We start from the raw sequence: 14,882 nt of genomic DNA on the forward strand, positions 1-14,882 counted from the left end.
CAAGCACTTGAATTTCTTTCTTTTTATTTACATTTTTTTGGTAGGGTAAAATTTACACACAATGTAGCATACAAATTGTAAGTGTACAGTTCAATCTTTGCATATATACATATGCATACATACACAATGCACCATGACTAAGATAAATATGTAGATCAAGGGTCAGAAAACTTTTTCTGCAGAGAACCAAATATTTTTGGCTTTGTGGTCCAGCCAGTCTCTGTTGAAACTACTCAACTCTATTGTAGTGCAAAAGCAGCCATGGAAAATATGTAAACGAGTAATGATGTCCATATTCCAATAGAACTTTACAAAAACAGGTGGTGTGTCCCGTTTGGCCAGGGAGCTGTAGTTTGCTGATCCCTGATATAGACCATTTCTAGCACCCAGGAAAACTCCCTCTTGCCCTTTCCCAGTTAATACCATTCCAAAGGTAACAACTACTTAATGTCAGTATTTTAAAGCTATCTGAGTGATTACACGCGCAGACAAAAAGTGCAGAATCACTGGTCTAGACTGATCAATATTAATAGCTGTGTGTATTACCTCAGCATAAGTAAAAGTCCCTATTTCCTACATTGACTCAAGATTCTGAGTACAAAATGCTGGCTATGTTCCTGTTGGGAGCAAGCATGCTTTGTACTCTTCGAGGCAGTTTGAAGATACTTGCAGTGCTGTCTCACTTTCCCCACTCTAGTCCTAATATCCCTTCTGGTAGTCTCCCACAGCAGACGCACAGCTTTAACTGAAAAAATGTGACATATTCAGCTGCCTTGAGAGCAGACTGACATAAAAAAGCTGCTCCTGAACACTTTACTCTGATGACTCTATGGCATTTTTCCACTCTCAGATATAGCTGCTTCTAATCTTTAGGTTTTCCTATGTTCAGAAGTCTTTTTGTCACCTATATGGAGCTTTAGTTTATTCAGTCCTGTTAAGATCCACCATTAATTTTACCACATATAAACTTACTTTCCAAAATTTGCTCCATGTTGTAGACATTTATGGCACACTTTAAGGATTTCTAATCCTGCTATGAGATTATTCATATTCTTATGATCCTTTCACAATACTTCAGTGGGTTTATGGGAAGGAAGAGCGTTATTAAACATCTTGAAAGTGAAGTCCCCTAAGACAGTAGTTGGTGCACATGTAAAGTGGGAGAGATTTTGACCATTCTTTATCGTATTTAGATCCACTTTCGATGACTGTAGGGTTCTTCAAGAAGTTTAAGTGGTATAGTTTTTGTCATACGGTTTAAGTCTGGATGATGGAAACACAGTTAGGGGAGCCAAGTTGAAGGGTCAGGAATGAGTCAGAGTCTGGTGGATGGTATTTCACATTCTGTCTCCCTGTCACCCTCTTCCTTTAGGAAGGAGTAGAGATGAGGTTGTTATATATCCTTTGCTATGTATTTGTCTTCAAATAAAATGAAAAACTAACTTAAGCTAGCTCAAACAGTAAGGAAACATTGAATCACATAACGGAGACCTAAGATAGGGTGGGCTTTAGGGCTGGTTGATCCAGTGGTTTACTGATGTCATCAGGGACTCAAGTTCTTTCCATTTTGTTGTCCATACATTTCATACTATGACTGGTTTCTCTTGGATTATAAGACAGTTTACACTACTGAACGGAGTTACTGGTTTTCTCATTTGCATTCTGGAGAAGAGGATCACTGTTGGAAATTCTGTCAAAAGAATGAGAATTCTCCCAAAATCCCTTAGCCAGATTTTCATTTCTATTTCTGAACTAAATATGAGACGAAGGGGGATGGATCCAAGGTCAAAAAGTTATTGGCAAATATATAACGATGTGGAAGGAAACATAAATCACACTGTGAGAAGGAGAAAGGAATGGATTTGTCATCAAATGAGCAGAATCTCCAGAGGTGGCATTTGAAAGTATTAAAAAAAAATTTTAAGTGAAAAAGGGCAGGGCTGTCCAATTGTGTTTCCTCATGTGAAAAATGAAGACAAAATAATACCTATCTGACAGAGTTCTGTGAGGGTTTGCTCATTCACAAATATTTCTGAGAGTTTACTATGTGTTGGGCACTCTTCTAAAAGGAACTGCTGTGGTGAAAATGAAGATTAAGTCCTTGTCCTGAGGAAGCTTGCTTTTTAGTATGTGTATGGGTGTGGGAGTGTATGCAGTAGAAGAGGAAGAAAATTATAGTAAAAAAACAGTCATAAAAACGTAATTTCAGACAATGCTAAGTGCCATCAACAAATGAGAGGTGGAATCAAGGGGGTGAAGGAAGGGGTATTTTTGAGAGTGTGCACTTGGCAGTGTGAGGGAGTGACATGTGAGAAGAGACCTGAGGTGAGCTGAGCAGGCCGGGTAGCTGAGGTGCAGTGAGCAAGGGCCAGACTATGCCAGGCTTTACAGGCTTCAGTGAGGGATGAAGACTTCATTGTACCTGTGGTTGGAAGCCACTGGAAGGTCTTGAGCAGAGGCATGACATAATCTGATTTGATTGACAGGCCACTCTGGCCACTGTGAGGTGATTACATTGAAGGGGGGGAAGGGGAGACCTGGGGAGGGGGCCAGCAGCAAGAAGGCTGACACCTCCCAAGCCTGCCACAAGCCACGTGGCTCTCACACCTCCCAAACCCACCACAAGGCACGTGGCTCATATTACACATTCAAACTAGGTTGGGGCAAGTGGGTGCCCCCAGGTCCTAGGCTTTATGGTAACATGTCCAGGGACTTCAGAGGTGATTCTCATGGCCACTTTCCTCCTCCTTTCCATCTGTGCTCCCCAAGATTGGATAGCTTAACAGGAGGCACTGAGCAGATCCTTCCCGCTGGTGCAACCCCCTCCTCTATCTCTGTTCTGAGGCCTACTCACCTACTTGTATGGTCCACTGTCCTCCAAGGGACAGGGGTCTTGCCCTCAGAAGAAAGCCAAAAGCCCCTGGGGGTTGACCAGCTGCACTCACTCTGAGTGGGCTCATTCTGCTGAATTTGGGGGAGGAGGACAGACCCACTGGCAGGCCTACTGTGGCTGCCTGGCTAAACCAAGGCCTCCCATTGAGATTTGAAAAAAATTATTTTAATAGCTTTTGGGGTTGCGAGTGGTTTTTTGTTACATGGATGAGATTTTATCAGTAATGGAACTGTTACTTTGATCTCTATCTGCCTGGCTCAGGCCTCTGGGATTCAGTATGCTGTAAGAGAAGAGAAAGGCTATAGATCTGGCCCTGGGGATCCCAACTCTGAGCTAGTGCTCTTTATTGTGACCTTTATGTACCAGCATCCCAGGGATGGGGCGCTGACTGGACATTTCTTCTCAGGCACATGGACCAGTGCCAGTAACACCATGTGGGAGCTTGTGGAAATGCAATGTCTCTGGCTGGACCCAGACCCTCTGAGTTAGAACCTGCATTTTAACAAGATCCCTCAGGGGATTCACAGGCACTTCACAATGAGAGATGCGCTGACTTATGACATTTGCTTTCAGTCTATGTGGAGGCAATGACAGTTTGAGTGGGAAGTGAGGTTTTCACAATGATGACTCAGTTTTGGTTCTGCCCAATCTTCATTCCCACCTGTAATGTTGTACTTATTATCTTTGCATTCTACAATTACCAAAGCAGAAAAAATTATCTGGCCTAATATTATCACTTCCACCCACTAATGCAATTATTTGTTCGTTTCGTGTTTTTAATCCATAGCAATAACATTTATATTGACAATTCTGTTGCAATCATTTATGTCTATAATCCTTACCAAAAGTTACATTGGAATAAGAAGTCAGTAAAAGGAAGGCTGTTCTTCTGTGAAATACTGTCTTTATGCCTCAGATTTGGAGTGCTCAGAGCCTCTGCAGCAAAGATTTGGTGTGTGTCCTAGGCCTGCTCAGAGCAGCAAATCCCACCCTCTTGGAGAATGAGACTTATAGACGGACAGCTCCCTCCTCAGAGGCTTCTCTAATGGGACTCCAAAGAGCAAACACTCTTAGCCCCATGAGGACTGGCCAGGCCAAGTGGTGTGTGGGAACAGGGAGCAGAGGTTTCCAAGAGGATACAGTAGGTATCTCTATCTCTTCCTATAGTGCAGGCTCCAAAGCTTATCACTGCTCCATGGCCTGCATTGAGCAAGGTCCTGGAATAGGGTTCAGGGCAGTGATAAATTCCAATGCTAATGTGGGATGAACCCCTGGGGGCTTCACCTCCTTCTTTTAGGATGTCTGTGGAAATTGTGAAAGACCCTCTCTCCATGGTATTGAGCCTACACATGGTTGTGAAACAAGAATTGCTTTGACTGAGTCTCATTTCTTTCTAGGTGGACTCACAGAGTCCCTTACATTCATTTTTAGTTCATTCGTTCATCCACTCATTATCTTTCTCTGTATCAGTCCCAGGGCTGAGAACTCATTTTCCCCATTGTCCTCATTTATCTAACAAGCCATTCTCCTACTGACCTCATTTTCTTAGTCTGATGAACACTGGCTGCTAGAGAAAATCTTACCAATAAGCAGGTTGACTTCAATGAATATTCACAGTCTGCAAGTTCAACTGGCTCTTTGAATGCCTGGTCTCTACTTTGACTACTTTAAATCTTCTCTACTCTCTTCAAACCACTTTTCTTTCACTCTCAGCATATACTTTCACTCCCGTATTTCCAAATAAAATAGAATTCATCAGACAGTTTCCCCTGTATTTCCCTCCAGCCCATCTAAAATTTACCTGCAACTTAAAAGTGATCTATCTGGGATTACTATGGATTTCTTTGTTGCTAAGTTTAATTATAATTGATCTCCTCATTACTTCTAAATACTTATCTCTGATTCAGATCTTTCTCCTAGCCTCGGTTCCATGATATCCAACTTCCTCCTGAACGCCTCTAATTGGATGTCCTCAAACTAAACTCAAGAGATCCTGAACTCTCAACACCAAACCATAATTAACAAATAACACAGCCATCCATTCAGACATCCATGCTAGAAACTTGATTATCAAGCTATATCCTTTCATCTTCTATATTCCCATATTTAGTTACCAAATTTTGTACATTGTATTTTTTAAGTGTTCTTTAAAAAAGGGTGTTAGAAAGGCTGGACTTTGCATTTTCAGCTGTCTAGAACACTAACTACTGCCTGAACACCTTTCTTAGCCTCCTACGTGGCCTCCCTGCAACCAGTCTTACTCCTTGTCATTCTGTTCTACCAGCAGCAAAGAGATCATTTTAAATCTCATCTGGTCATTACATTCTCCTACGTAATGTTTCTCAGTGGGTCCTCACTGATCTTCAGATAAAGTTCAAACTCCTGACCCTAGCCTACACAGCTCTGCATGACTGCCTTGTACTTATCTCTGCACCCACATCTCTGTACCCACATCTCTATCATGTGCTTCTGCACTATGTTCTCTGCCCTCTCCCAGTACTATCTTTTTGAGCTGCACTTGATTCCTAGCAGTTTCTCAACAGCTACTTGCACTTTGAGCCTCTGAACCATTACAAATGTTGTTTTCTATACATGAAATACTATTTCCCTCTGTTAATCTCAAAGAGTAGGGGCAAAGGGGCACAGAGGGCAAAGAACCACAGTTTGAGAACTTCAGCTCAAGTTTTATCTTGAGCTTCCAGCTTTTCAAATAGAAGGAAAAGGATATATCTAGATAATTTTGAAAGGAGACAGAGAAGAAAGTGTCATCCTCCTTGATCTTTCTCTTCACTGGTTCCAGTATCCCAAGCCTCCTTTTCCATTTTCATTTCTCTCATCCCCTCAGATGATTGACAGCTAAATGAAATCCACTTGAAAGATAGCTTCAGTGGGCAGCCTGAGAAGGAGCACCAAACTCCTGACATACAAGTGACTGGGGCATCACTGTAAGATGATGTTTTCACACAGCTCCTGGACAAGGTTGCACCACTCTTTTTTCTTGGTTTCAAATTACATCCTTTGACCCTTGTTCTGAGTGCACTCTTCCTAGCTTGAACCCCCAGGATAAAAGTGAAACTTCTGCTAGCCATGAAGCATTAGATCCACAGAGGCAGGGGACAGGGAAATCACAGTGAGTGGATGGGGGCATTGAATGGCTTTTTTCTTACTGTCTTTATTCTCTGCTTGATGACGAAGAATCATTAATGCAATAGCCTTGGTCTGATTTGTGGATTTATACACCATATAAAAGACAATTTAAAAATTCATTCTGCTCAAAAATTGTGTTTGTGTGTTTACATCAGAGGAAAGTTGATACAAAAATGTTGTTCATATGTGAATAACTATAATACATTGAGTGGATGTCATAAAATGAAGCAGTCACTGGCTTCAGTTTAAAGTGTTCCTGGGAACCAAGGCAAGTAACGTACCAGTTCTATCTTCCCTAGGAATCTCTTTCTCTGATGTGGAAATATGTGCTTTTCTTTCCCAATTGATAGAATGTGACTGTTGGCAAACTCAGGGTCCTTCATGTACCAAAATTTCACAGAGGCTTTGCTGAGACACTACTCCGCAGGCCTATGTCTTCTTGGTCCCTGGGTCTGCTGTAAAGTGGGAATCTTAGGCCCTAAGTGATTCCATAAGAAGTGGGCATCCTGCCCAGAATCTAGAGTTCAGGGGCTGTCCCCCAAACCCACTGACACAACCTTAAATGCAGCTGCCCCTGCTCTTACAACCCCATAGCTGCTGGGATTTCCCTCCCTGACTGCTCACTGAAGACATCTTTCAAGTGAGTTTTATTTAGTTGTTAATCCCTCAAGGAGGAGGGTGGGAGAGTGAAAAGGTCAATAATGAAGAGGCTTGGAAGTCTGGCCTCTTCATTAGTAACAGAGAAAGAGGTCAAAAAGGATGATCCTTTCATCACTCCCTCCCTTCCCTACTCTCAGGTTAATCTGCAACTTACACTGTGGCTTAGAGTCTCTGTGAATCTCTTCCCCTCTCCTTCCAGAGTCAAAAAGACATTGACAATTCTGTGCCTGGAACTTGGAATAACCTGATATGTACAGAAATCAGCAGTTGCCCCCTCCCCCTCCCCAGAAGGAGCTCATGGTCCTGTGGCAGATAGCTAGCTAACACATTGTTATCAGCACTGTGACAGTTATAGCATGATGGGCCCGGGAGCAAGGACAGGGACAGAGCACACTCAGGGATCAAGCACAGCCTCAAATATTCAGACCCTCAATCCCTTGACTTTCTCCTAGTGAGGCATTGCCTGTTAGGTATCATTGTTCTGCAGTCCAGAGCTGCCTCTGTGGCTTTGACCAATATTCTAAATGCTCTGGGCCTTGTCCTTTTGCCCTAACACTTATCAAGCTCTCAACTTGCATGGTTTCTCCCTGTCCACACATGATCTTCCCAGGCAATTCAGTCTTTCCTGGTTCTGTCTACAGGGTGCTCTTAGTTCACCCATGAGGACAACAACATTGCTGGCAAAAATCACTAAAAATCACTGAGCTAGAACAAGGTTTTTCTAAAGATGCAAATCTAAGGATTGGACCCCTGTGATTCAGGTACCCCGTTTTTGTTGCATGTTATTGTAAACTGCCCTCTGTGCCGGTGCTGGTCTCTTTTGTTCTCTATTATGTTCCTAGAACCTTGCATAGGGCTGTATGAGCAGTAGACATTTGTAGGATAAACATCCTGCCGCTCCAAGCCAGTTTCAAACAGAATTTGAAGAGAAACCTTGTATTATAGGACTTTTAAATGTTTACCCAAATTAATAAACCAGCACTGAAACTTACATTTGATTGGTGAGCCTTAGTTATTTTCCAGTGGTTAAAATCTTGGAAAGGAATAAAGATGAGGGGAAGTGTATTGGTTTCCTATGAATACTATAACAAATTACTACAAATGTAGTTACTTAAAATAACACAAATTTATTGTCTTACAGTTCTTGAGGTCAGAAGTCCAAAATGAGTGTTACTGGGCTGTGATCCTTCTGCAGGCCCTATGGGATAATCGATTTCCTTGCACTTTGCAGCTTTCAATGTCTACCTGCATCCTTTGGCTCCTGGCCCCTTTCCCCCATCTTAAAAGCCAACAGTGTTGAGCTAAGTCCTTCTCAGGCTGTGATCTCTATAGTTTTCATTTTTGCCTTCCTCTTTCACTCATAAGGATCCTTGTGATTATGCTGGCTCACATGTGATTACACTGGCTCATGTGTGATTACACGGGCTCACATGAATAATCCCAAGTAACCTCCCTATTTTAAGGTCAACTAATTAGCAGCCTTAATTCCTCTACCATGTAAAGTAATATATTCACAGATTCTGATGACTGTGATATAAACATATTTGGGGGTACCATTATTCTACCTACCACAAGAAGGATTCTGGGCACCAAACTCTCAACAAATTTCTGATTGATAGTCATTCTTGTGTCTTGCCCTCTGAGCCCAGTACCCTATCTCACCTCCACTTCACTGGTCTCTGCTTCCCTCCCTCCCTTCTTCTTTCTTTCTCTCAATCCTTTCTTATTCTCACACTCCCTTCTCCTGCTCCTCTTCTCTTTTTCTATTAGTTTCTTCTCCTCAGCCTATAAACTTTCTAACGTTTCCCCCACATAAAAATAAACTAACTTATCACAACCTTTCTTAACCCCACATTCCCTCCAGCTACAACTGTGTATTTATTGTTTTCCTTTCTGCAGAATGTCCTAAAGGAGTCCTTTCTATTCACTACCTTTCTTCTCTTCTCCCTCACTTATCAACCCATTTGACTCTTGCCTCTATTACCCCACAGAGAGCACTCTCATGAGCTTCACCAAAGGCTCTTGTACATAAATCTAAAGAAGATATGTTCAGTCCTTGTCCTTTCTAAAATCAGCAGCAGCAGCTGATGTCACTGAACATGCCCACTCCTCTATCCTTCTAGAAATCCTGTCTTTCCTCCCTCAGCCTCCGTTCATAACACCACCTCCTCCTGGTCTTCCTTGTGCTTGTCTGGCTGCTCATTGTCAGTCTCCCTTGCTGGCTGCTTGTCCCAGGCCCACCTCTTAAGTGCGTCTGCTCCTCTTCAGAATATCTGGGCCACATTCTCTTCTCATTCTGCACTCCTTCCCATGGCTGGGGGTGTTGGGCAGGGGCAGGAGACATAAGGAGGTCCTGAGGTTTCAATTACAACCTTTACTACACCGACAAAGTCTTGATCCCGTATTGTTTTCTTGAGTTCAGGCCTCCAGACCCTGAGATCCAGACTCTGACCTACAGACCATGATATACAATTGCCTCCAGCACACCTCCACCAGTCGTGACCCATAGACACCTCCATCTTCATATGTCTGGTGCTGAGTTCATCATCTTCCACTCAAACTTGCTTCTCCTCCAGTGTTTCTTACCCATGTCCGGAAACATTACCCACATTCCCCAGTCACTCAAGTCAGATGCCTTCTTTGCTGTCATCTTTGATGCCTCCTCTCGTTCAGGACCAATATCTAATTAGTCTTTATGTGTCAATGATTTCAGCTTCTAAATCTCTCTCAGGTCACGCCCTCTGCTTCACTCCTGGTTCCACTGTATAATTCAGGGTTCATCATGTCATAAGCAGATGACTACACTGGACTTGTGTGCCCATGCTTCCCTTCTTATTCCATTCTGTCATTGAAGCCAGAGCATCTCCTTGTCTAACACAGAACTTGGGCCCAGTCATGACCTCACCATGCCACCATTATCATTACTCCTCCATACTCTTGCTTAACATCTTTTAGTGTCTGTCCGTTGCTTTGAAGGTAAGGTCTAAAGGCATTCCCCAGCCCTTACAGAAGCCTTTGCACATGACCTGTCTCTGCCTTCCTTCCCAGCTTCATCTAATAGCCTCCTTCCCTTTTCTGTCTCCCCTCTAACCATAATTAACTACTCGGTATCTGTAGTCTTACTCTTTGTACACAATATTCCTTTGGCTAGGTTACTTCTGCTGTTCTCTCTCTCTATCTCTGACTTTCCTCCTTGTCCTCACCCCACTCTTGATTAGGACGAGCCCCCTATTCAGTCCAAGTCACAGGTTAGATGCTAGTTTTTCCAGAAAGCTCCTCCCTGAGTGTCTCAGGCTAGTCAAGGGCCCCCATCCATGCTCCCCCAGACTCTGACATTCAACCTTTTCATGATTCTTTTCCTGTCTCTCTGACACTAGATTATACCCTCCTTAGAGCACACTCCATGCTTGCCTTCGCTGCAGAACCCCCATCACTTAGCACAGGACTGACACCCATGCCAAGGAGGTTTTCAATAAATATCTGCAAGTGAATGAGTCCCCTTCCATTTATTACATGAAGCACAACAGAAGCAGGCTGGCATCTGGCAAGCAACCATATCCAATTCAAAGAGTTGTTGTCAGTGCTTAACACAGCAACTGGCACCCAGGAAGCACTCAGTGAATGACAGTTCTCAGTGTTAGTATTGTTGTTATCACTATCCCTTCATTTACTTAATTTGGTCCTAAGTTCCTGTGTAACTCTTCCAACTTACAAGTTGTTCTGGGTTAGGATTTTGAGAAACTGGTCTCCATCATATTCATTTCTTCACTCAGCAATCATTTCCTGAGCCTTCTACTATGTACTAAGCACTGTGCTGGTATCCAAATGTGGAGAAATAAAGAGAAAGGTGGAAAGAAGGAAACTCAAAAGCCAAGTATATGTCAGGAGTTTAATACATAATATCTGCTCTGTCCACCAGTATCCCTCCTTTCTCAAGAGCAGACATTTTCCCAGGAAGATATTTTATTTCCAGAGAACAATCAAGACGATGTTTTAAATTTTCAAAATAAAAAAAAATCATAAATTATCAACCCATATTCGGAAATCATATAATTGTGTTGAGAGTTGTTATTCTACCTTACACTTTCCTCTGATCTGATTGCAGCTCAAAGGATAAATATGAGCACGGCAGTCAGTATTTATCCTGTCAGGTACTGGGACTTTGGAACTTCAGGAGCATTGGATTTCCCTCCCCCCCAATACGTACTTTGCTGCTATTTGCATCCAAAATGCACATCACAACATTTCCTTCATGTAAACAGTAAAAACCATTTCAGAATACCTTGTACACAGACATAATTGACTTCATTTCTGATAAAGTTGGCTAGAATCCTGGAATATCAAGCCCAGAAGGGCCCTTAAAGGTCACATAGCTCAAGATCCTCATTACACAGGTGACTACTTGAGACCTAGAGATGTGGAGGGCCTATTTCAACTCAGGAACAGTGTTGGGATTAGATGTATCTCCTACATACGTAATATGGTTTGGTTGTGTTCCCACCCCAGTCTCATCTTGAATTGTAGCTCCCATAATTCCCACGTGTTGTGGGAGGGACCCAGTGGGAGATAATTGAATCACACTGTTCTCATGGTAGTGAATAATTCTCATGAGATCTGATGGTTTTAAAAGGGGTTTCGCCTTTCGCTTGGCTCTCATTCTTTCTTGCCTGCCATGTAAGATGTGCTTTTTGCCTTCCACCATGGAACTGTGAGTCCATTAAGCCTCCTTTTCTTTATGAATTATCCAGACTCGGGTATGTCTTTATCAGCAGTGTGAAAACAGACTAATACAATATAAGTGGCAATTAAAGATTGCAACCATCTTTCATGTGCAATAGCTCATTTAATCTTTGTAGTCATCCCTGGGAAAGTTTTTTTTATTATGCTATGTTACATAGAGGTTAAATGACTTGCCCAAGTTCACACAGCTGGGACAGTGGTATATCCCAGATTAGAACTCAGTATTCTTGCCTCCCTATGCCTGTGTCTTTTTACCATTCACATTTGCTCCAACCACCACAAGCTTTTTCCCGTGATCATGTTGGTATCTTATTTTTCTCATGGATTTTGACAGAGACCATTCCTAATCCAAGCCTCTTACATGGCCACATATTAGTACTTACAAGAGGAAATGGCCACCTGCCCAAGACCCAGGCTCTGATGCATCTATCATCATGGCTTCTTGAAAGGGATTGCCTTTCAAGTGTGACCATGCCTTAAAACCAAAGTGCCTAGAACTGACTACCAGCTGAGGTAACCATAGACCAGAAGAACAACCTTGGGCAACATATCCCATTTACCTTGACATGGAGGAGGTCTGCTGGTGCCATTGAAGCCTGGAAAATTTGGCTCATCATAGCACACCAGCTCAGCATGGATGTTGTTTGAAGAAAGCAGACAGCTTCAGGGTCAGTGGCAGCTTCTTCTGACTACAGCATGGAGGGAATGTGGTGACTAAGGAGACCTTGGATTTCACTAGTACTAGTTCTACTGGGAGTTCACTACCTCTCCACTTTGCCAGTAAGAATTCATTAAACTTTCCTAGATTTCTTCCTATCAAGAGACAGGGAGATGATCAGAATGATTCTAGGCTAGATCTGTATTTCAGAAAGGAGGCCCAGCTCAAAGTGTATGAATACCCTAGAGCTGTTACCCAACATGACATATGCAGGTATAAAATTTCATTTGCTGGAATGCAGAGTCAAGCCTCCAGCCTTGTGCAGCTTTTAGTGCTATTCTGTTATTCTGAGGCTACAATAAAACCTAGCAGCCTGCAAAAGACCTAGCAGTGTTGTTATTATCCTTCATGTACCTTTGTGCATTTTATTTGACCCTTCAGTGATCTGAATGAGGATGTGTTTGCTGGTTGGCAAGGGGGAAGAGAGGCTTCAAGGAAGGGAAACTCTAAGACTCTGAGTCTACAGGATGTTGGCTTGGAATGGAGATGCCAATCGTAAGGGCCAGCAAGTGGCTTTCCCCAAAGGAGCTCACATGTGTTGCTAGCACCTTTCTGAACTTGTCAAAGCCAACCTTTTGAGATAAGTCATCAAAATGATGGCATGCAGCCAGGTTCTCAGGTATATGACATGTTGTGTCCCTTGTACCACCTTTTAAGTCCAGAGCCATTATATTCATCATCCACCCTAATGGGTAGAATGTCTGGATAGTTAGGACAAATATGTTTTGCTGTGTACCTCACTAAGATTTATCTCACTTTTGGGCCTTTGTGCGTCCTGTCTGGAATACCCATATCTTTCTTGCTTGATAAATTCTGAATCATCTTTTGAAGCCCAACTCAGAAGTTATTTTACTCAATAAGTATTTGCTAAGTTTAGACTCTGGTTTTGATCCTACACTTGTGTACAAGGACAACTCTCCCTCATGGTTCTTAGTCTAGTGGGAGACTGCAATAAAACATGGTGAGTTTTGGGGTAGTGAGAGCAATGCAGAGTGTAATAGAAGCACATAACATGGCAAAGCATTCAGTCTGGAAGGACACAGGCCTGAGAGATGTGACTTTTCAGGTGAGAGCTTGGGGGTCAGCAGAAGTCAGCCAGTGAAGGCAAGGAGAAAATGAACTTGCTAGACTGAGGAAACACACTGCATAAAGTCCATAAGTTATATTGGGACTTGATGTGCAGTTGATGTGGTTGATGTAATGTGAGTGAGAGGCAGGCATTGTGAAAACAGGAGGCTGAGGAATGAACAGGACCATGTCACACAAAACTTTGAAGGTGAAGGCTAGAGTTTGAATTTTAGTCTGTGTGCAGCATGCCATTGGAGGGTATTCAACAGGCAAGTGACGTGATCTGGTTTACTATTTAAAAGGATAGTTCTGTAGTGTTCCAGGTGAGAGATCATGATGGAGGCTTGGACTGGGGTACAGGTAGTAGAAGTAGGGCTAATATGGGATTTAAGTTGGAGGCTGAGCTTTCAAGATTTTCAGATGTACTAGATGTGAGGATGGGAGAGAGAGGCTAAGAATACCTCATAGGGTTTTGGCCTGAGCATATGCGTGAGTGACGTTCTGATTTATTGACAAAATAATGACCAAGGGAAGAACTGTGAGGGTGGAGGAATCAAGAGTACTGTTTTGAACTTGTCAAAAAATTTGATGTGAAAGAACTAAGCTAGAGGTGTTCATTTGGCAGTCATCAGCATAAAGGAGATGTGATGGAGTTTTAAATTATTATCTATATATTTATTTATTTATTTATTTTTATAGATGGAGTCATGATCTGTCCCAGGATGAAGTACAGTGGCACGATCATTGCTCACTGCAGCCTCAAAGGCCTGGGCTCAAGGGATCCTTCCTCCTCAGCCTCTTGAATAGCAGATTTTATAAACATCTGCAAAGTCTTTGGCCCTATCCACCCTTCCTCTTGACTCTGCACTGGCCTTAGGCATACTGCATGACTTTCCAGGCTGGGCCAATAAAAGCCATGCAGCTTCCATTTGGTTCTCTTTGGATGCTTGTTCATCCCTCTGGAGATGTTTCTTATGAGAACCCAAAAGCCATGCTCTGAGAAGCCACAAGGAGAGACCATGTATAGAAGCTCCAGTCAACAGTTCCAGATGAACCTGTCCTTCAACACTCAGAGCCAAGCTGCCAGACATGTGAGTGAAAGCCCCTATCCCCCAGTGTGGAACTCAGAACCTCCTTTATCTTCTCAGTTTAAGACTCAAATTTTGTCCTACTGAATAAGACTGGAGCTAGGCAACTAATACTCCTACATCTTACTACAGAATCCATCCCTTTTCACACGGAGCTGGGAAGCATATCCTCCATTCCCAGATGTTCTAGTCAATTAAGTCACCTTCTACTTGTTTGAGTCATCCCATCTATGACCCTAGGCATCATGGATCAGAGACAGGCCATCCCTGTGGTGCCCTGTCCTGTCGGTACAATAAATGTGGTTGTTTATTTTGAGATAATTTGTTACCCAACAAAAGATAATGGTAATATGTGCTAATTGAAGCCATTAGGACAGATGAGAGCACTCAATGAGAGTGTGGAGAGTGAAAAGAGAACAGGGAAGACACTGGAGGGAACCCCAGCCTTTAAGGGATGAGAGAAGTTGAAAAGGAAAAACACGAGAAACGGAAAGGTAGCAGAGAAAAAAGCAGGGATATCAGGAGACTGTGGTGCTATGGAAACCAGAAAGAGGCATTTTCAAGAATA

This window comes from Hylobates moloch, unplaced genomic scaffold (assembly GCF_009828535.3).
Source record: "Hylobates moloch isolate HMO894 unplaced genomic scaffold, HMol_V3 SCAFFOLD_7, whole genome shotgun sequence".
Classification (NCBI taxonomy): domain Eukaryota; kingdom Metazoa; phylum Chordata; class Mammalia; order Primates; family Hylobatidae; genus Hylobates; species Hylobates moloch.